Raw genomic sequence first — 17,805 nt, forward strand, 5'->3', positions numbered from 1 at the left:
CCCAGTATACTCATCATGACTACCCGTCTGATAAGGGTACACTAGGCACATACATCACAACTATATGTGCGCGAAATAGTGATCTCATATCAAGATAAACAGCGCATGACCTTACAGATGGGGCTCAGTTAGAATTTTCTTCGGGTCGAGTAGCCCATCCCGCTCAAAAGGTCGCTGAATAAGGCTTGTTTAAGGATATTGAACGAAACACCCATGTTTCCAATGGAGAATTATCCAAACCCCAAAGAATTCCTTTCAACACACGGCCACTACTTCTGCTCGTGATCAGAGATGCACATATCGTCAGCCACTCAGGGACATGGTCAACAGGTTATGGTCAAACAACTACCAAGCAAATCTGTGGTATTGAGCAGAATATTTGCTGTAGCCCATCTTTTATATCAAGACAAAACAATGTACATGATAACACTTCCAATCCAGTTGAGATCAGATGCCATGAGACACACTGCCTGGTACTGCATCAGGGCATTTATTATTATTATTATTATTATTATTATTATTATTATTATTATTATATTATTATTATTATTATTATTATTATTATTATTCTATGTTTGACTTTTGCTTTATATTTGTACAAGTTGGCTCCAAGTCTCACCCAGTGACCTCAAGAGACAACAGGTTGGAAGTTCATGTTGTTGTTATGCCTAGTGTGCCACATATTGGAGGGGGGGAGTTTTTGGTGTTGTACTAATGAATGTCTAAAAAAAAAATTTTTTTTTAAACCGAAAATTATGTTTGTTATTATTATTATTATTATTATTATTATTATTATTATTATTATTATTATTATTATTATTATTATCAACAAGAGTTCTGCTCTGAAACTACATGTCATCTCTCTAAAACCTTAATGAACATACTCACACACGCGCGCGCGATCGCACATACCCTTACACACACAACATACACAGAAAGTGTAATGCAGAATAAAGGCAACCTAAAAGAACTGCAGATCAATGTAAAAAACTGGGAAGACCTAGCTTTGGATAAAGCTGAGAGAAGAATTTTTGAAGAGGGTCGCCTTGAGTACGAAATCATAAAGCGCTGGCTTCCTATGGGTTGTCATCAGAACATTAATGAGAGCATAAAGTGCTGGAGGGTTAAACCTCGTGGTCATCCACTCCTTTCCAAGGAGTCAACCAATCGTCAACCAATCGTAAGTCCCATCAAAAAGCAACTGTATGTAAAGCTCCTCTTCTGAGACTGTGATTCGACGTGTGTAGTGTAAGAGAGGATCTACAGGTCGATTTCTCTTGTGAAGAGAGACAGGGTTTTGCACGGAGGTAACACGCAGAAGCATTTGTTATGGTAGTATAAAGTTTTGCACTTTGTTCAGAATTGGGATCTTGTGCTTCAAAAATAAAATAAAACTCGTAAACACGTGGTCTCGTAAAGCGATTCCTCGTAAAGTGAAGTTTTACTGTAAAAGGCACTGCATTACTCATCATTCTCTGATTGCCTTATGTCTCTATGAATGCCCGTGGCGGAACAAGTGCAAGAAATGCATTTTTTTAAAAAATAAATTCTGTTTCATGTGTCGAACAATATCATTGTTTGTTTTCTTTCTTTCATTCCGGATATTTCTAAAAATAAACGAACTGAAATAAAATTTAGTATGAATAACACCTACTAAAATTGTTCTATTTTGTTGCCGCAATTGAAGAAAAAACAGAAGCCTTACCGTAAAGGGTTAACGCAAACATTATAGCGAAACCAAAAATTAAACGTCTCTGGGTGGACTCGAACCACCAACCTTTCGGTTAACAGCCGAACGCGCTAACCGATTGCGCCACAGAGACACTTCGAGAGCAATCGTGATTTTAATTTCTTTTCTTTTAGTTTACGTCATGTGTTGTATAGAAAAAGCGTGAAGGAAAATTAATTCTCCTTTCCAATCACCAAGAAGAAACATCGTTTGCGAAAGAATTTGTCTCATTAAATTTCTCTTAAAATTGCATGTTTATTTTATTCAAACTTTTCCAAATGTATCCATGGATTATGATTACCCCGTTAAAATTTTGTAAAAGGATATAATTTTAATAAGTCTATAGACAGCTTACTTCCCTTTACAATGCCTTTACTTAGTTGAACGATGTGTAAGGAAAAGATGGCATGAAGAAATCTCTGTTAATTTAGATATTTCTAATAAATATTTATAATTCGATGGACAATAAGGATAAAATAAAATCGAATTGGTATGCCGAAACCATAATCACCCTGGCCGCTAGGGAAAGTGCTCTATCTTCTTCTTTCATTAATATATAGGCGCCTGCTTAGAACAGTCCTCTTCACATTCCTTGCCACAGTCACTCTCCTGATATTATTATTATTATTATTATTATTATTATTATTATTATTATTAGCAAGATGATTAGCGGTGTTTCGTTTGATGCTACGTTCTGAGTTCAAATTCCGCCGAGGTCGGCCTTGATTTTCATCCTTTTGGGGTCAATAATTAAGTACCAGTTGCGTACTGGAGTCGATCTACTCGACTGGCCCCTCCCCAAAAATTTCAGGCCTTGTGCCTATAGCAGAAAGGATTATTATTATCATTATTATTATTATTATTATTTTTATGATTATTATTATTATTATTATTATTATTATTATTATTATATTATTATTATTATTATTATTATTGAGTGAGAGAGCAGTGCATGCCATCAAAGTAATACTGGGGTAAAAAAAAACTATGAAGCCCAGTATACTCATCATGACTACCCGTCTGATAAGGGTACACCAGGCACATACATCACAACCATATGTGCGCGAAATAGTGATCTCATATCAAGATAAACAGTGCATGACCTTACAGATGGGGCTCAGTTAGAATTTTCTTCGGGTCGAGTAGCCCATCCCGCTCAAAAGGTCCCTGAATAAGGGTTGTTTAAGGATATTGAACGGAACACCCATGTTTTCAACGGAGAATTATCCAAACCCCAAAGAATTCCTCTCAACACACGGCCACTACTTCTGCTCGTGATCAGAGATGCACATATCGTCAGCCACTCAGGGACATGATCAACTGCTTAAGGTCAAACAACTGACAAGCAAATCTGCGGTATTGAGCAGAATATTTGCTGTAGCCCATCTTTTAAATCAAGACAGAACAATGTACATGATAACACTTCCAATCAGTTGAGATCAGAAGCCATGAGACACACTGCCTGGTGCTGCATCAGGGCATTTATTATTATTATTATTATTATTATTATTATTATTATTATTATTATTATTATTATTATTATTATTATTATTATTATTATCAACAAGAGTTCTGCTCTGAAACTACATGTCATCTCTCTAAAACCTTAATGAACATACTCACACACGCGCGCGCGATCGCACATACCCTTACACACACAACATACACAGAAAGTGTAATGCAGAATAAAAGGCAACCTAAAAGAACTGCAGATCAATGTAAAAAACTGGGAAGACCTAGCTTTGGATAAAGCTGAGAGAAGAATTTTTGAAGAGGGTCGCCTTGAGTACGAAATCATAAAGCGCTGGCTTCCTATGGGTTGTCATCAGAACATTAATGAGAGCATAAAGTGCTGGAGGGTTAAACCTCGTGGTCATCCACTCCTTTCCAAGGAGTCAACCAATCGTCAACCAATCGTAAGTCCCATCAAAAAGCAACTGTATGTAAAGCTCCTCTTCTGAGACTGTGATTTGACGTGTGTAGTGTAAGAGAGGATCTACAGGTCGATTTCTAGTGTGAAGAGAGACAGGGTTTTGCACGGAGGTAACACGCAGAAGCATTTGTTATGGTAGTATAAAGTTTTGCACTTTGTTCAGAATTGAGATCTTGTGCTTCAAAAATAAAATAAAACTCGTAAACACGTGGTCTCGTAAAGCGATTCCTCGTAAAGTGAAGTTTTACTGTAAAAGGCACTGCATTACTCATCATTCTCTGATTGCCTTATGTCTCTATGAATGCCCGTGGCGGAACAAGTGCAAGAAATGCATATTTAAAAAAAATAAATTCTGTTTCATGTGTCGAACAATATCATTGTTTGTTTTCTTTCTTTCATTCCGGATATTTCTAAAAATAAACGAACTGAAATAAAATTTAGTATGAATAACACCTACTAAAATTGTTCTATTTTGTTGCCGCAATTGAAGAAAAAACAGAAGCCTTACCGTAAAGGGTTAACGCAAACATTATAGCGAAACCAAAAATTAAACGTCCCTGGGTGGACTCGAACCACCAACCTTTCGGTTAACAGCCGAACGCGCTAACCGATTGCGCCACAGAGACACTCCGAGAGCAATCGTGATTTTAATTTCTTTTCTTTTAGTTTACGTCATGTGTTGTATAGAAAAAGCGTGAAGGAAAATTAATTCTCCTTTACAATCACCAAGAAGAAACATCGCTTGCAAAGGAATTTGTCTCATTAAATTTCTCTTAAAATTGCATGTTTATTTTATTCAAACTTTTCCAAATGTATCCATGGATTATGATTACCCCGTTAAAATTTTGTAAAAGGATATAATTTTAATAAGTCTATAGACAGCTTACTTCCCTTTACAATGCCTTTACTTAGTTGAACGATGTGTAAGGAAAAGATGGCATGAAGAAATCTCTGTTAATTTAGATATTTCTAATAAATATTTATAATTTGTAGGACAATAAAGATAAAATAAAATAAAATAAAATCGAGCTGCTATGCCGAAACCCGGGATCGAACCACGGACCTTTAGATCTTCAGTCTAACGCTCTCCCATCTGAGCTATTTCGGCTGGACGAAATTGCTTTCCGAAATTGTTTATCTATTCAGTACTGAAGTAGATTTGTCACAATTTACGAAACGTGGAAAACTGATAGCTGACCATTCAGCGAAGTGTTTCGCCAGATATGACAGGCAATTCTATCCGCCTTGTTTTCTCGTGAACGAGTGTATTTGAGATTTCTTTCTATTAGTAATTACTGTCTGCTCAGTGGAGGCGCAATGGCTCACTGGTTAGGGCAGCGGACTCGCGGTCATAGGATCGCGGTTTCGATTCCCAGACCGGACGTTGTGAGTGTTTATTGAGCGAAAACACCTAAAAGCTCCACGAGGCTCCGGCAGGGGACGGTGGTGATCCCTGCTGTACTCTTTCACCACAACTTTCTCTTACTTCCTGTTCCTGTTGTACCTGTACTTCAAAGGGCCGGCCTTGTCACTCTCTGTGTCACGCTGAATATCCCCGAGAACTACGTTAAGGGTACACGTGTCTGTGGAGTGCTCAGCCACTTACACGTTAATTTCACGAGCAGGCTGTTCCGTTGATTCGGATCAACCGGAACCCTCGTCGTCGTAACCGACGGAGTGCTTCCACTGTCTGCTCATAGTTTGAGTTATGCTATCAATTTCAGTTTAGAACTATTAACCAAAGTGTTGAGTTTGTCCATTAGCACAAGTGGAAAGTTCTTCGGTTCCGCTCATCATTCTTTGATTAACTGATGTCCCTGCGAATGTCTGAGGCAGAACAGGTACAAGAAATGCCTTTTTTCTTGTAAATTCTGTTTCATTTGTCGCACAATTGTTTGCCTATTTTCTTTCTATCATTATATTTTCATTCCGTCTATTTCTGTATTTAAAATTGTATATTGCTTGCGTTTTATTTAATAAAAACGATTTTCTTCAAAAACAATTCCTTGTGTTTTAAAATATATCTCATTTATTACACTTTTAACAGAATCCTCCCATTCACTCAGACAGTCTTTTAAGGTGTCGGAAAGATTTCATTTTCTTATAAACAAAACATAAAAATTAAAACTTCCGGTATATCGAAAACGTTAAGCTCTGATTGGCTAAATTTTGAAGCATTAAATATTATTAAACATTTAGATTATAATTTTATGAAGGAAGAAGCATAAGAAAAAACAAAGAAATAGATACATGAATATATTATTCATAGGCGCAGGAGAGGCTGTGTAGCAAGTAGCTTGCTTACCAACCACATGGTTCTGCGTTCAGTCCCACTGCGTGGTACCTTGGGCAAGTGTCTTCTACTATAGCCTCCGGCCGACCAAATCCTTGTGAGTGTATTTGGTGGACGGAAATTGAAAGAAGCCCGTTGTATATATGTATATACATGTGTGCGTGTTTATGCGTCTGTGTTTGTCTTCCCAACATCGCTTGACAACCGATGCTGGTGTGTTTACGTCCCCGCAACTTAGCGGTTCGGCAAGAGAAACCGATAAAATAAGTACTAGGCTTACAAAGAATAAGTCCTGGGGTAGATTTATTCGACTAAAGGCGGTGCTATAGCATGGCCGCAGTCAAATGACTGAAACAAGTAAAAGAGTATACGACATGAGGATTGAAATCGTGGCAATGAAAGTAACATTGTTGTGTTATACTCAATGATTTCGTCAGTTTGACGTACGTTATCCAGTTGTCTTGTACATAGACTAACCTAACTAAACGATAAATTTGTATTACAGTATGAAGATTTAGTTTGCTAAAACATTACGGACATATCAACATAATATTTTCGATAAAGCTGATACCTATTTCTTTATTACGCACAAGGGGCTAAACATAGAGGGTAGAAACAAGGACAGACATAGGTATTAAGTCGATTATATCGACCCCAGTGCGTAACTGGTAGTTAATTTATCGACCCCGAAAGGATGAAAGGCAAAGTCGACCTCGGCGGAATTTGAACTCACAACGTAACGGCAGACGAAATACTGCTAAGCATTTCGACCGGCGTGCTAACGTTTCTGCCAGGTCGCGGGTCAGTACCAGCTACTACGTGTTCGTTGACAAAAAAATACATTGATGTGAACATTGAGAAAATTTGAGAGAAAAATGCGCATGCGTACAGTATGAAGCTTAATGGAAGAGAAATTGAGCAAGTTTCGGGGTTTTTTTTTATAATATTAGTTTCGGTTAACAGCCGAACGCACTAACCGATTGCCCCACAGAGACATCTATAAAGGCCTGCGCGATATATTTCTTTTCTTTTAGTTTTCTTCATTTGTAGCAGAGAAATGTAGGCGTGAAATAATTTTAAGTATTGAAAACGAACGGAATAGATGTATCCGAAATTAAAATAAGAATACAGGTGAACTTTGAAGTTGTACGACACATAAAACAGAAGTTACGAAAAATGGAAATTCTAGTTTCTGTTCTACCACACAGCTTCGTAAAAAAACACGGGTCACTCATAGAACGATGAGTGACACAGTGCCGCTTATTTCCTGAATCAAAGACCAATGTGCTTTCCATTTATTCAGTATACGTCACGTCGTGCGAACTGACAAACTCTACGCTTTGGTTGAGAATGTTGTTTGTTCCTTCTCGAGCCACTTTTCTGGCTCATAAGGGCCGGTTTCCCGGTTTCCTTGGCGTATAGGTTCCCCACCTGGACGGGACGCTTGTCCGTCGCAGGTGAGCGGCAAAATGCAGGAGGAAAGAGTGAAAGTCGTGGCGAAAGAGTCAGCAGAAGTTCGCCATTACCTTCTGCCGGAGCCGCATGGAACTTAGCTGTTTCGTTCATAAATACATATATCGCCCGGTCTCTGATTCGAACTCGCCATCCCTCGACCGCGAGTCCGCTGCTCTAACCACTTAGGCCATGTGCCTCCACTGTGGTTGAGAATACGAAACTGAAATTGCGAGCAGGATATCTCTACTGCCTGTGGGCATGGTGGCCAATTCGATGTTTATAGTAGTACCCGGCAGAAGCGAATCTCTAATACACTCGTTTTGTGTGTCACGATTGCGACAAATTAGGACATATACAGGGTGGCCATAAAGTCACGCACCATCCTGCAGTATGTGAAATTGCTAGCATTCTCTTTCTTCATCTCTTTTCACAACTGCTGATATTACTCACAAACCAATCCTCATTGGATGGAGACAGATAATCAAATAGCCTGGGGCAAGATAATGGTGGGTGCGGTGTGGGATTTGGCCCAATCAAGTAATTGGACCATTTTATTTCGAGGGCTCTGTGACAGGTGATTCGTATCCAGACATGTTTGGCAAAAAGATGATACCGCATGTGCATTCACATGGAAGGGGAAATCCTGTCTGCTTTCAGCAGAATGGGGCTTGGCCCCGTTATGTATTACAGGTTCGAGATTTTCTGAATGAACATTTTCCAGGGAGATGGTTTGAGCGTCACGGGTCACTTGAATGGCTACCACGGTCACCAGATTTAACCCCTATGGACTTTTTCTTCTGGGGCTACCTTAAATTCCGAGTGTATTCTGAAAAGATTCGTGACCAAGGACATTTTCTTCAAAGAATTGTTGAAGCGTGTGAACAAGTGAACGGCAATGAAGAGCAATTTGAAAGGGTTCATCGCATTTCAAATTCCGTATTAACACTTGTTTAGAACTACATGGCCAACACTTCGAACATTTGTAATAGATTACTTACTTCATTGCTAATAAAGCATACTTGGTATCTCCCATGGTACGTGACTATGTGACCAGCCTGCCAAGTCTAGCGAAACACATCACTGAACAGCCACTAGTCAGCTATCGAATCTTCTCGGTTATACTTTTGTTTCGAAAATTTGCGACAAACTATTTCAATACAGAATACGTCAATAAAATGATAGTTCAGCAACGCACAGCCGAAATAGGTCAGTTGAAGATCTAAAGGTCCCTGGTTCGATCCCGGGTTTCGGCATCGTACCTCATTTTTATTTTGGTCTTAGGTTCAATCGAATAATAAATATTTACGAAATTTCTATGACAACTTGGTTTTCTTCATGCCATCTCTCCATGTCAATAAAATGGTAAATCAACAACGCACAGCCGAAATAGCTCAGTTGGGAGAGCGTTAGACTGAAGATCTAAAGGTCCCTGGTTCGATCCCGGGTTTCGGCATCGTACCTCATTTTTATTTTGGTCTTGGGTTCAATCGAATAATAAATATTTACGAAATTTCTATGACAACTTGGTTTTCTTCATGCCATCTCTCAATGTCAATAAAATGGTAAATCAGCAACGCATAGCCGAAATAGCTCAGTTGGGAGAGCGTTAGACTGAAGATCTAAAGGTCCCTGGTTCGATCCCGGGTTTCGGCATCGTACCTCATTTTTATTTTGGTCTTAGGTTCAATCGAATAATAAATATTTACGAAATTTCTATGACGACTTGGTTTTCTTCATGTCATCTCTCCATGCCAATAAAATGGTAAATCAGCAACGCACAGCCGAAATAGCTCAGATGGGAGAGCGTTACACTGAAGATCTAAAGGTCCCTGCTTCGATCCCGGGTTTCGGCATCGTACCTCATTTTTATTTTGGTCTTAGGTTCAATCGAATAATAAATATTTACGAAATTTCTATGACAACTTGGTTTTCTTCATGCCATCTCTCCATGTCAATAAAATGGTAAATCAGCAAAGCACAGCCGAAATAGCTCAGTTGGGAGAGCGTTAGACTGAAGATCTAAAGGTCCCTGGTTCGATCCCGGGTTTCGGCATCGTACCTCATTTTTATTTTGTTCTTAGGTTCAATCGAATAAAATATTTACGAAATTCTATGACAACTTGGTTTTCTTCATGCCATCTCTCCATGTCAATAAAATGGTAAATCAGCAACGCACAGCCGAAATAGCTCAGTTGGGAGAGCGTTAGACTGAAGATCTAAAGGTCCCTGGTTCGATCCCGGGTTTCGGCATCGTACCTCATTTTTATTTTGTTCTTAGGTTCAATCGAATAATAAATATTTACGAAATTTCTATGACAACTTGGTTTTCTTCATGCCATCTCTCCATGTCAATAAAATGGTAAATCAGCAACGCACAGCCGAAATAGCTCAGTTGGGAGAGCGTTAGACTGAAGATCTAAAGGTCCCTGGTTCGATCCCGGGTTTCGGCATCGTATCTCATTTTTATTTTGTTCTTAGGTTCAATCGAATAATAAATATTTACGAAATTTCTATGTCAACTTGGTTTTCTTCATGCTATCTCTCCATGTCAATGAAATGGTAAATCAACAACGCATAGCCGAAATAGCTCAGTTGGGGGAGCGTTAGACTGAAGATCTAAAGGTCCCTCGTTCGATCCCGGGTTTCGGCATCGTACCTCATTTTTATTTTGTTCTTAGGTTCAATCGAATAATAAATATTTACGAAATTTCTATGACAACTTGGTTTTCTTCATGCCATCTCTCCATGCCAATAAAATGGTAAATCAGCAACGCATAGCCGAAATAGCTCAGTTGGGAGAGCGTTAGACTGAAGATCTAAAGGTCCCTGGTTCGATCCCGGGTTTCGGCATCGTACCTCATTTTTATTTTGGTCTTAGGTTCAATCGAATAATAAATTTTACGAAATTTCTATGACAACTTGGTTTTCTTCATGCCATCTCTCCATGTCAATAAAATGGTAAATCAGCAACGCACAGCCGAAATAGCTCAGTTGGGAGAGCGTTAGACTGAAGATCTAAAGGTCCCTGGTTCGATCCCGGGTTTCGGCATCGTACCTCATTTTTATATTGGTCTTAGGTTCAATCGAATAATAAATATTTACGAAATTTCTATGACAACTTGGTTTTCTTCATGCCATCTCTCCATGCCAATAAAATGGTAAATCAGCAACGCATAGCCGAAATAGCTCAGTTGGGAGAGCGTTAGACTGAAGATCTAAAGGTCCCTGGTTCGATCCCGGGTTTCGGCATCGTACCTCATTTTTATTTTGGTCTTAGGTTCAATCGAATAATAAATATTTACGAAATTTCTATGACAACTTGGTTTTCTTCATGCATCTCTCCATGTCAATAAAATGGTAAATCAGCAACGCACAGCCGAAATAGCTCAGTTGGGAGAGCGTTAGACTGAAGATCTAAAGGTCCCTGGTTCGATCCCGGGTTTCGGCATCGTACCTCATTTTTATTTTGGTCTTAGGTTCAATCGAATAATAAATATTTACGAAATTTCTATGACAACTTGGTTTTCTTCATGCCATCTCTCCATGCCAATAAAATGGTAAATCAGCAACGCACAGCCGAAATAGCTCAGTTGGGAGAGCGTTAGACTGAAGATCTAAAGGTCCCTGGTTCGATCCCGGGTTTCGGCATCGTATCTCATTTTTATTTTGTTCTTAGGTTCAATCGAATAATAAATATTTACGAAATTTCTATGACAACTTGGTTTTCTTCAGCCATCTCTCCATGCCAATAAAATGGTAAATCAGCAACGCATAGCCGAAATAGCTCAGTTGGGGGAGCGTTAGACTGAAGATCTAAAGGTCCCTCGTTCGATCCCGGGTTTCGGCATCGTACCTCATTTTTATTTTGTTCTTAGGTTCAATCGAATAATAAATATTTACGAAATTTCTATGACAACTTGGTTTTCTTCATGCCATCTCTCCATGCCAATAAAATGGTAAATCAGCAACGCATAGCCGAAATAGCTCAGTTGGGAGAGCGTTAGACTGAAGATCTAAAGGTCCCTGGTTCGATCCCGGGTTTCGGCATCGTACCTCATTTTTATTTTGGTCTTAGGTTCAATCGAATAATAAATATTTACGAAATTTCTATGACAACTTGGTTTTCTTCATGCCATCTCTCCATGTCAATAAAATGGTAAATCAGCAACGCACAGCCGAAATAGCTCAGTTGGGAGAGCGTTAGACTGAAGATCTAAAGGTCCCTGGTTCGATCCCGGGTTTCGGCATCGTACCTCATTTTTATATTGGTCTTAGGTTCAATCGAATAATAAATTTTACGAAATTTCTATGACAACTTGGTTTTCTTCATGCCATCTCTCCATGCCAATAAAATGGTAAATCAGCAACGCATAGCCGAAATAGCTCAGTTGGGAGAGCGTTAGACTGAAGATCTAAAGGTCCCTGGTTCGATCCCGGGTTCGGCATCGTACCTCATTTTTATTTTGTTCTTAGGTTCAATCGAATAATAATATTTACGAAATTTCTATGACAACTTGGTTTTCTTCAGCCATCTCTCCATGCCAATAAAATGGTAAATCAGCAACGCATAACCGAAATAGCTCAGTTGGGAGAGCGTTAGACTGAAGATCTAAAGGTCCCTGGTTCGATCCCGGGTTTCGGCATCGTACCTCATTTTTATTTTGGTCTTAGGTTCAATCGAATAATAAATATTACGAAATTTCTATGACAACTTGGTTTTCTTCATGTCATCTCTCCATGTCAATAAAATGGTAAATCAGCAACGCACAGCCGAAATAGCTCAGTTGGGAGAGCGTTAGACTGAAGATCTAAAGGTCCCTGGTTCGATCCCGGGTTTCGGCATCGTACCTCATTTTTATTTTGGTCTTAGGTTCAATCGAATAATAAATATTTACGAAATTTCTATGACAACTTGGTTTTCTTCATGTCATCTCTCCACGCCAATAAAATGGTAAATCAGCAGCGCACAGCCGAAATAGCTCAGTTGGGAGAGCGTTAGACTGAAGATCTAAAGGTCCCTGGTTCGATCCCGGGTTTCGGCATCGTACCTCATTTTTATTTTGGTCTTAGGTTCAATCGAATAATAAATATTTACGAAATTTCTATGACAACTTGGTTTTCTTCATGCCATCTCTCCACGCCAATAAAATGGTAAATCAGCAACGCATAGCCGAAATAGCTCAGTTGGGAGAGCGTGAGACTGAAGATCTAAAGGTCCCTGGTTCGATCCCGGGTTTCGGCATCGTACCTCATTTTTATTTTGTCTTAGGTTCAATCGAATAATAAATATTTACGAAATTTCTATGACAACTTGGTTTTCTTCATGCCATCTCTCCATGACAATAAAATGGTAAATCAGCAACGCACAGCCGAAATAGCTCAGTTGGGAGAGCGTTAGACTGAAGATCTAAAGGTCCCTGGTTCGATCCCGGGTTTCGGCATCGTACCTCATTTTTATTTTGGTCTTAGGTTCAATCGAATAATAAATATTTACGAAATTTCTATGACAACTTGGTTTTCTTCATGCCATCTCTCCATGACAATAAAATGGTAAATCAGCAACGCACAGCCGAAATAGCTCAGTTGGGAGAGCGTTAGACTGAAGATCTAAAGGTCCCTGGTTCGATCCCGGGTTTCGGCATCGTACCTCATTTTTATTTTGTCTTAGGTTCAATCGAATAATAAATATTTACGAAATTTCTATGACAACTTGGTTTTCTTCATGCCATCTCTCCATGACAATGAAATAGTAAATCAGCAACGCACAGCCGAAATAGCTCAGTTGGGAGAGCGTTAGACTGAAGATCTAAAGGTCCCTGCTTCGATCCCGGGTTTCGGCATCGTACCTCATTTTTATTTTGGTCTTAGGTTCAATCGAATAATAAATATTTACGAAATTTCTATGACAACTTGGTTTTCTTCATGCCATTTCTCCATGTCAATAAAATGGTAAATCAGCAACGCATAGCCGAAATAGCTCAGTTGGGAGAGCGTTAGACTGAAGATCTAAAGGTCCCTGGTTTGATCCCGGGTTTCGGCATCGTACCTCATTTTTATTTTGGTCTTAGGTTCAATCGAATAATAATATTTACGAAATTTCTATGACAACTTGGTTTTCTTCATGCCATCTCTCCATGTCAATAAAATGGTAAATCAGCAACGCATAGCCGAAATAGCTCAGTTGGGAGAGCGTTAGACTGAAGATCTAAAGGTCCCTGGTTCGATCCCGGGTTTCGGCATCGTACCTCATTTTTATTTTGGTCTTAGGTTCAATCGAATAATAAATATTTACGAAATTTCTATGACAACTTGGTTTTCTTCATGCCATCTCTCCATGTCAATAAAATGGTAAATCAGCAACGCATAGCCGAAATAGCTCAGTTGGGAGAGCGTTAGACTGAAGATCTAAAGGTCCCTGCTTCGATCCCGGGTTTCGGCATCGTACTTCATTTTTATTTTGGTCTTAGGTTCAATCGAATAATAAATATTTACGAAATTTCTATGACAACTTGGTTTTCTTCATGCCATCTCTCCATGCCAATAAAGTGGTAAATCTGCAACGCATAGCCGAAATAGCTCAGTTGGGAGAGCGTTAGACTGAAGATCTAAAGGTCCCTGCTTCGATCCCGGGTTTCGGCATCGTACCTCATTTTTATTTTGGTCTTAGGTTCAATCGAATAATAAATATTTACGAAATTTCTATGACAACTTGGTTTTCTTCATGCCATCTCTCCATGTCAATAAAATGGTAAATCAGCAACGCATAGCCGAAATAGCTCAGTTGGGAGAGCGTTAGACTGAAGATCTAAAGGTCCCTGGTTCGATCCCGGGTTTCGGCATCGTACCTCATTTTTATTTTGTTCTTAGGTTCAATCGAATAATAAATATTTACGAAATTTCTATGACAACTTGGTTTTCTTCATGTCATCTCTCCATGTCAATAAAATGGTAAATCAGCAACGCATAGCCGAAATAGCTCTGTTGGGAGAGCGTTAGACTGAAGATCTAAAGGTCCCTGCTTCGATCCCGGGTTTCGGCATCGTACCTCATTTTTATTTTGGTCTTAGGTTCAATCGAATAATAAATATTTACGAAATTTCTATGACAACTTGGTTTTCTTCATGCCATCTCTCCATGTCAATAAAATGGTAAATCAGCAACGCATAGCCGAAATAGCTCAGTTGGGAGAGCGTTAGACTGAAGATCTAAAGGTCCCTGGTTCGATCCCGGGTTTCGGCATCGTACCTCATTTTTATTTTGGTCTTAGGTTCAATCGAATAATAAATATTTACGAAATTTCTATGACAACTTGGTTTTCTTCATGTCATCTCTCCATGCCAATAAAATGGTAAATCAGCAACGCATAGCCGAAATAGCTCAGTTGGGAGAGCGTTAGACTGAAGATCTAAACGTCCCTGCTTCGATCCCGGGTTTCGGCATCGTACCTCATTTTTATTTTGGTCTTAGGTTCCATCGAATAATAAATATTTACGAAATTTCTATGACAACTTGGTTTTCTTCATGCCATCTCTCCATGTCGACAAAATGTTAAATCAGCAACGCACAGCCGAAATAGCTCAGTTGGGAGAGCGTTAGACTGAAGATCTAAAGGTCCCTGCTTCGATCCCGGGTTTCGGCATCGTACCTCATTTTTATTTTGGTCTTAGGTTCAATCGAATAATAAATATTTACGAAATTTCTATGACAACTTGGTTTTCTTCATGCCATCTCTCCATGTCAATAAAATGGTAAATCAGCAACGCATAGCCGAAATAGCTCAGTTGGGAGAGCGTTAGACTGAAGATCTAAAGGTCCCTGGTTCGATCCCGGGTTTCGGCATCGTACCTCATTTTTATTTTGGTCTTAGGTTCAATCGAATAATAAATATTTACGAAATTTCTATGACAACTTGGTTTTCTTCATGTCATCTCTCCATGCCAATAAAATGGTAAATCAGCAACGCATAGCCGAAATAGCTCAGTTGGGAGAGCGTTAGACTGAAGATCTAAACGTCCCTGCTTCGATCCCGGGTTTCGGCATCGTACCTCATTTTTATTTTGGTCTTAGGTTCAATCGAATAATAAATATTTACGAAATTTCTATGACAACTTGGTTTTCTTCATGCCATCTCTCCATGTCGATAAAATGTTAAATCAGCAACGCACAGCCGAAATAGCTCAGTTGGGAGAGCGTTACACTGAAGATCTAAAGGTCCCTGCTTCGATCCCGGGTTTCGGCATCGTACCTCATTTTGATTTTGGTCTTAGGTTCAATCGAATAATAAATATTTACGAAATTTCTATGACAACTTGGTTTTCTTCATGCCATCTCTCCATGACAATAAAATGGTGAATCAGCAACGCATAGCCGAAATAGCTCAGTTGGGAGAGCGTTAGACTGAAGATCTAAAGGTCCCTGGTTCGATCCCGGGTTTCGGCATCGTACCTCATTTTTATTTTGTTCTTAGGTTCAATCGAATAATAAATATTTACGAAATTTCTATGACAACTTGGTTTTCTTCATGCCATCTCTCCATGACAATAAAATGGTAAATCAGCAACGCATAGCCGAAATAGCTCAGTTGGGAGAGCGTTAGACTGAAGATCTAAAGGTCCCTGGTTCGATCCCGGGTTTCGGCATCGTACCTCATTTTTATTTTGTTCTTAGGTTCAATCGAATAATAAATATTTACGAAATTTCTATGACAACTTGGTTTTCTTCATGCCATCTCTCCATGACAATAAAATGGTAAATCAGCAACGCATAGCCGAAATAGCTCAGTTGGGAGAGCGTTAGACTGAAGATCTAAAGGTCCCTGGTTCGGTCCCGGGTTTCGGCATCGTACCTCATTTTTATTTTGGTCTTAGGTTCTATCGAATAATAAATATTTACGAAATTTCCATGATAACTTGGTTTTCTTCATGTCATCTCTCCATGCCAATAAAATGGTAAATCAGCAACGCATAGCCGAAATAGCTCAGTTGGGAGAGCGTTAGACTGAAGATCTAAAGGTCCCTGGTTCGATCCCGGTTTCGGCATCGTACCTCATTTTTATTTTGGTCTTAGGTTCAATCGAATAATAAATATTTACGAAATTTCCATGACAACTTGGTTTTCTTCATGTCATCTCTCCATGCCAATAAAATGGTAAATCAGCAACGCATAGCGAAATAGCTCAGTTGGGAGAGCGTTAGACTGAAGATCTAAAGGTCCCTGGTTCGATCCCGGGTTTCGGCATCGTACCTCATTTTTATTTTGGTCTTAGGTTCAATCGAATAATAAATATTTACGAAATTTCCATGACAACTTGGTTTTCTTCATGTCATCTCCATCCATAAAATAAAATGGTAAATCAGCAACGCATAGCCGAAATAGCTCAGTTGGGAGAGCGTTAGACTGAAGATCTAAAGGTCCCTGGTTCGATCCCGGGTTTCGGCATCGTACCTCATTTTCATTTTGGTCTTAGGTTCAATCGAATAATAAATATTTACGAAATTTCCATGACAACTTGGTTTTCTTCATGTCATCTCTCCATGCCAATAAAATGGTAAATCAGCAACGCATAGCCGAAATAGCTCAGTTGGGAGAGCGTTAGACTGAAGATCTAAAGGTCCCTGGTTCGATCCCGGGTTTCGGCATCGTACCTCATTTTTATTTTGGTCTTAGGTTCAATCGAATAATAAATATTTACGAAATTTCTATGACAACTTGGTTTTCTTCATGTCATCTCTCCATGCCAATAAAATGGTAAATCAGCAACGCATAGCCGAAATAGCTCAGTTGGGAGAGCGTTAGACTGAAGATCTAAAGGTCCCTGGTTCGATCCCGGGTTTCGGCATCGTACCTCATTTTTATTTTGGTCTTAGGTTCAATCGAATAATAAATACTTACGAAATTTCTATGACAACTTGTTTTCTTCATGTCATCTCTCCATGTCAATAAAATGGTAAATCAGCAAAGTACAGCCGACATAGCTCAGTTGGGAGAGCGTTAGACTGAAGATCTAAAGGTCACTGGTTCGATCCCGGGTTTCGGCATCGTACCTCATTTTTATTTTGGTCTTAGGTTCAATCGAATAATAAATATTTACGAAATTTCCATGACAATTTGGTTTTCTTCATGTCATCTCTCCATGCCAATAAAATGGTAAATCAGCAACGCATAGCCGAAATAGCTCAGTTGGGAGAGCGTTAGACTGAAGATCTAAAGGTCCCTGGTTCGATCCCGGGTTTCGGCATCGTACCTCATTTTTATTTTGGTCTTAGGTTCAATCGAATAATAAATATTTACGAAATTTCTATGACAACTTGGTTTTCTTCATGTCATCTCTCCATGTCAATAAAATGGTAAATCAGCAACGCATAGCCGAAATAGCTCTGTTGGGAGAGCGTTAGA

The 17,805-nt window shown here is 39.2% G+C and overlaps 28 non-coding genes across 28 annotated transcripts; 26 read left to right on the forward strand and 2 right to left on the reverse strand.

Moving 5' to 3' along the window:
• Window positions 1–1,749: 1,749 nt before the first annotated feature.
• Window positions 1,750–1,823, reverse strand: Trnan-guu. The gene has a single exon. It is a non-coding gene; the product is annotated as a tRNA-Asn (tRNA).
• A 2,391-nt stretch (window positions 1,824–4,214) lies between these two features.
• Window positions 4,215–4,288, reverse strand: Trnan-guu. Its single transcript has one exon. It is a non-coding gene; the product is annotated as a tRNA-Asn (tRNA).
• A 4,502-nt stretch (window positions 4,289–8,790) lies between these two features.
• Window positions 8,791–8,863, forward strand: Trnaf-gaa. Its single transcript has one exon. It is a non-coding gene; the product is annotated as a tRNA-Phe (tRNA).
• A 127-nt stretch (window positions 8,864–8,990) lies between these two features.
• Trnaf-gaa lies at window positions 8,991–9,063 on the forward strand. The gene has a single exon. It is a non-coding gene; the product is annotated as a tRNA-Phe (tRNA).
• A 327-nt stretch (window positions 9,064–9,390) lies between these two features.
• On the forward strand, window positions 9,391–9,463 carry Trnaf-gaa. Its single transcript has one exon. It is a non-coding gene; the product is annotated as a tRNA-Phe (tRNA).
• A 124-nt stretch (window positions 9,464–9,587) lies between these two features.
• Window positions 9,588–9,660, forward strand: Trnaf-gaa. Its single transcript has one exon. It is a non-coding gene; the product is annotated as a tRNA-Phe (tRNA).
• A 127-nt stretch (window positions 9,661–9,787) lies between these two features.
• On the forward strand, window positions 9,788–9,860 carry Trnaf-gaa. The gene has a single exon. It is a non-coding gene; the product is annotated as a tRNA-Phe (tRNA).
• Window positions 9,861–10,187: 327 nt separating this feature from the next.
• On the forward strand, window positions 10,188–10,260 carry Trnaf-gaa. Its single transcript has one exon. It is a non-coding gene; the product is annotated as a tRNA-Phe (tRNA).
• A 126-nt stretch (window positions 10,261–10,386) lies between these two features.
• Window positions 10,387–10,459, forward strand: Trnaf-gaa. Its single transcript has one exon. It is a non-coding gene; the product is annotated as a tRNA-Phe (tRNA).
• Window positions 10,460–10,586: 127 nt separating this feature from the next.
• Window positions 10,587–10,659, forward strand: Trnaf-gaa. The gene has a single exon. It is a non-coding gene; the product is annotated as a tRNA-Phe (tRNA).
• Window positions 10,660–10,785: 126 nt separating this feature from the next.
• Trnaf-gaa lies at window positions 10,786–10,858 on the forward strand. Its single transcript has one exon. It is a non-coding gene; the product is annotated as a tRNA-Phe (tRNA).
• A 127-nt stretch (window positions 10,859–10,985) lies between these two features.
• On the forward strand, window positions 10,986–11,058 carry Trnaf-gaa. The gene has a single exon. It is a non-coding gene; the product is annotated as a tRNA-Phe (tRNA).
• A 326-nt stretch (window positions 11,059–11,384) lies between these two features.
• Window positions 11,385–11,457, forward strand: Trnaf-gaa. The gene has a single exon. It is a non-coding gene; the product is annotated as a tRNA-Phe (tRNA).
• A 127-nt stretch (window positions 11,458–11,584) lies between these two features.
• Trnaf-gaa lies at window positions 11,585–11,657 on the forward strand. The gene has a single exon. It is a non-coding gene; the product is annotated as a tRNA-Phe (tRNA).
• Window positions 11,658–12,179: 522 nt separating this feature from the next.
• On the forward strand, window positions 12,180–12,252 carry Trnaf-gaa. The gene has a single exon. It is a non-coding gene; the product is annotated as a tRNA-Phe (tRNA).
• Window positions 12,253–12,379: 127 nt separating this feature from the next.
• Window positions 12,380–12,452, forward strand: Trnaf-gaa. Its single transcript has one exon. It is a non-coding gene; the product is annotated as a tRNA-Phe (tRNA).
• Window positions 12,453–12,778: 326 nt separating this feature from the next.
• Trnaf-gaa lies at window positions 12,779–12,851 on the forward strand. Its single transcript has one exon. It is a non-coding gene; the product is annotated as a tRNA-Phe (tRNA).
• Window positions 12,852–12,978: 127 nt separating this feature from the next.
• On the forward strand, window positions 12,979–13,051 carry Trnaf-gaa. The gene has a single exon. It is a non-coding gene; the product is annotated as a tRNA-Phe (tRNA).
• Window positions 13,052–13,576: 525 nt separating this feature from the next.
• On the forward strand, window positions 13,577–13,649 carry Trnaf-gaa. Its single transcript has one exon. It is a non-coding gene; the product is annotated as a tRNA-Phe (tRNA).
• A 527-nt stretch (window positions 13,650–14,176) lies between these two features.
• On the forward strand, window positions 14,177–14,249 carry Trnaf-gaa. Its single transcript has one exon. It is a non-coding gene; the product is annotated as a tRNA-Phe (tRNA).
• A 327-nt stretch (window positions 14,250–14,576) lies between these two features.
• Window positions 14,577–14,649, forward strand: Trnaf-gaa. The gene has a single exon. It is a non-coding gene; the product is annotated as a tRNA-Phe (tRNA).
• Window positions 14,650–15,176: 527 nt separating this feature from the next.
• Window positions 15,177–15,249, forward strand: Trnaf-gaa. The gene has a single exon. It is a non-coding gene; the product is annotated as a tRNA-Phe (tRNA).
• A 527-nt stretch (window positions 15,250–15,776) lies between these two features.
• Window positions 15,777–15,849, forward strand: Trnaf-gaa. Its single transcript has one exon. It is a non-coding gene; the product is annotated as a tRNA-Phe (tRNA).
• A 127-nt stretch (window positions 15,850–15,976) lies between these two features.
• On the forward strand, window positions 15,977–16,049 carry Trnaf-gaa. The gene has a single exon. It is a non-coding gene; the product is annotated as a tRNA-Phe (tRNA).
• Window positions 16,050–16,775: 726 nt separating this feature from the next.
• Trnaf-gaa lies at window positions 16,776–16,848 on the forward strand. The gene has a single exon. It is a non-coding gene; the product is annotated as a tRNA-Phe (tRNA).
• A 127-nt stretch (window positions 16,849–16,975) lies between these two features.
• Trnaf-gaa lies at window positions 16,976–17,048 on the forward strand. Its single transcript has one exon. It is a non-coding gene; the product is annotated as a tRNA-Phe (tRNA).
• A 127-nt stretch (window positions 17,049–17,175) lies between these two features.
• On the forward strand, window positions 17,176–17,248 carry Trnaf-gaa. The gene has a single exon. It is a non-coding gene; the product is annotated as a tRNA-Phe (tRNA).
• A 326-nt stretch (window positions 17,249–17,574) lies between these two features.
• Trnaf-gaa lies at window positions 17,575–17,647 on the forward strand. The gene has a single exon. It is a non-coding gene; the product is annotated as a tRNA-Phe (tRNA).
• Window positions 17,648–17,805: the final 158 nt, after the last annotated feature.

Source organism: Octopus sinensis, linkage group LG15 (genome assembly GCF_006345805.1).
Source record: "Octopus sinensis linkage group LG15, ASM634580v1, whole genome shotgun sequence".
Taxonomy (NCBI): domain Eukaryota; kingdom Metazoa; phylum Mollusca; class Cephalopoda; order Octopoda; family Octopodidae; genus Octopus; species Octopus sinensis.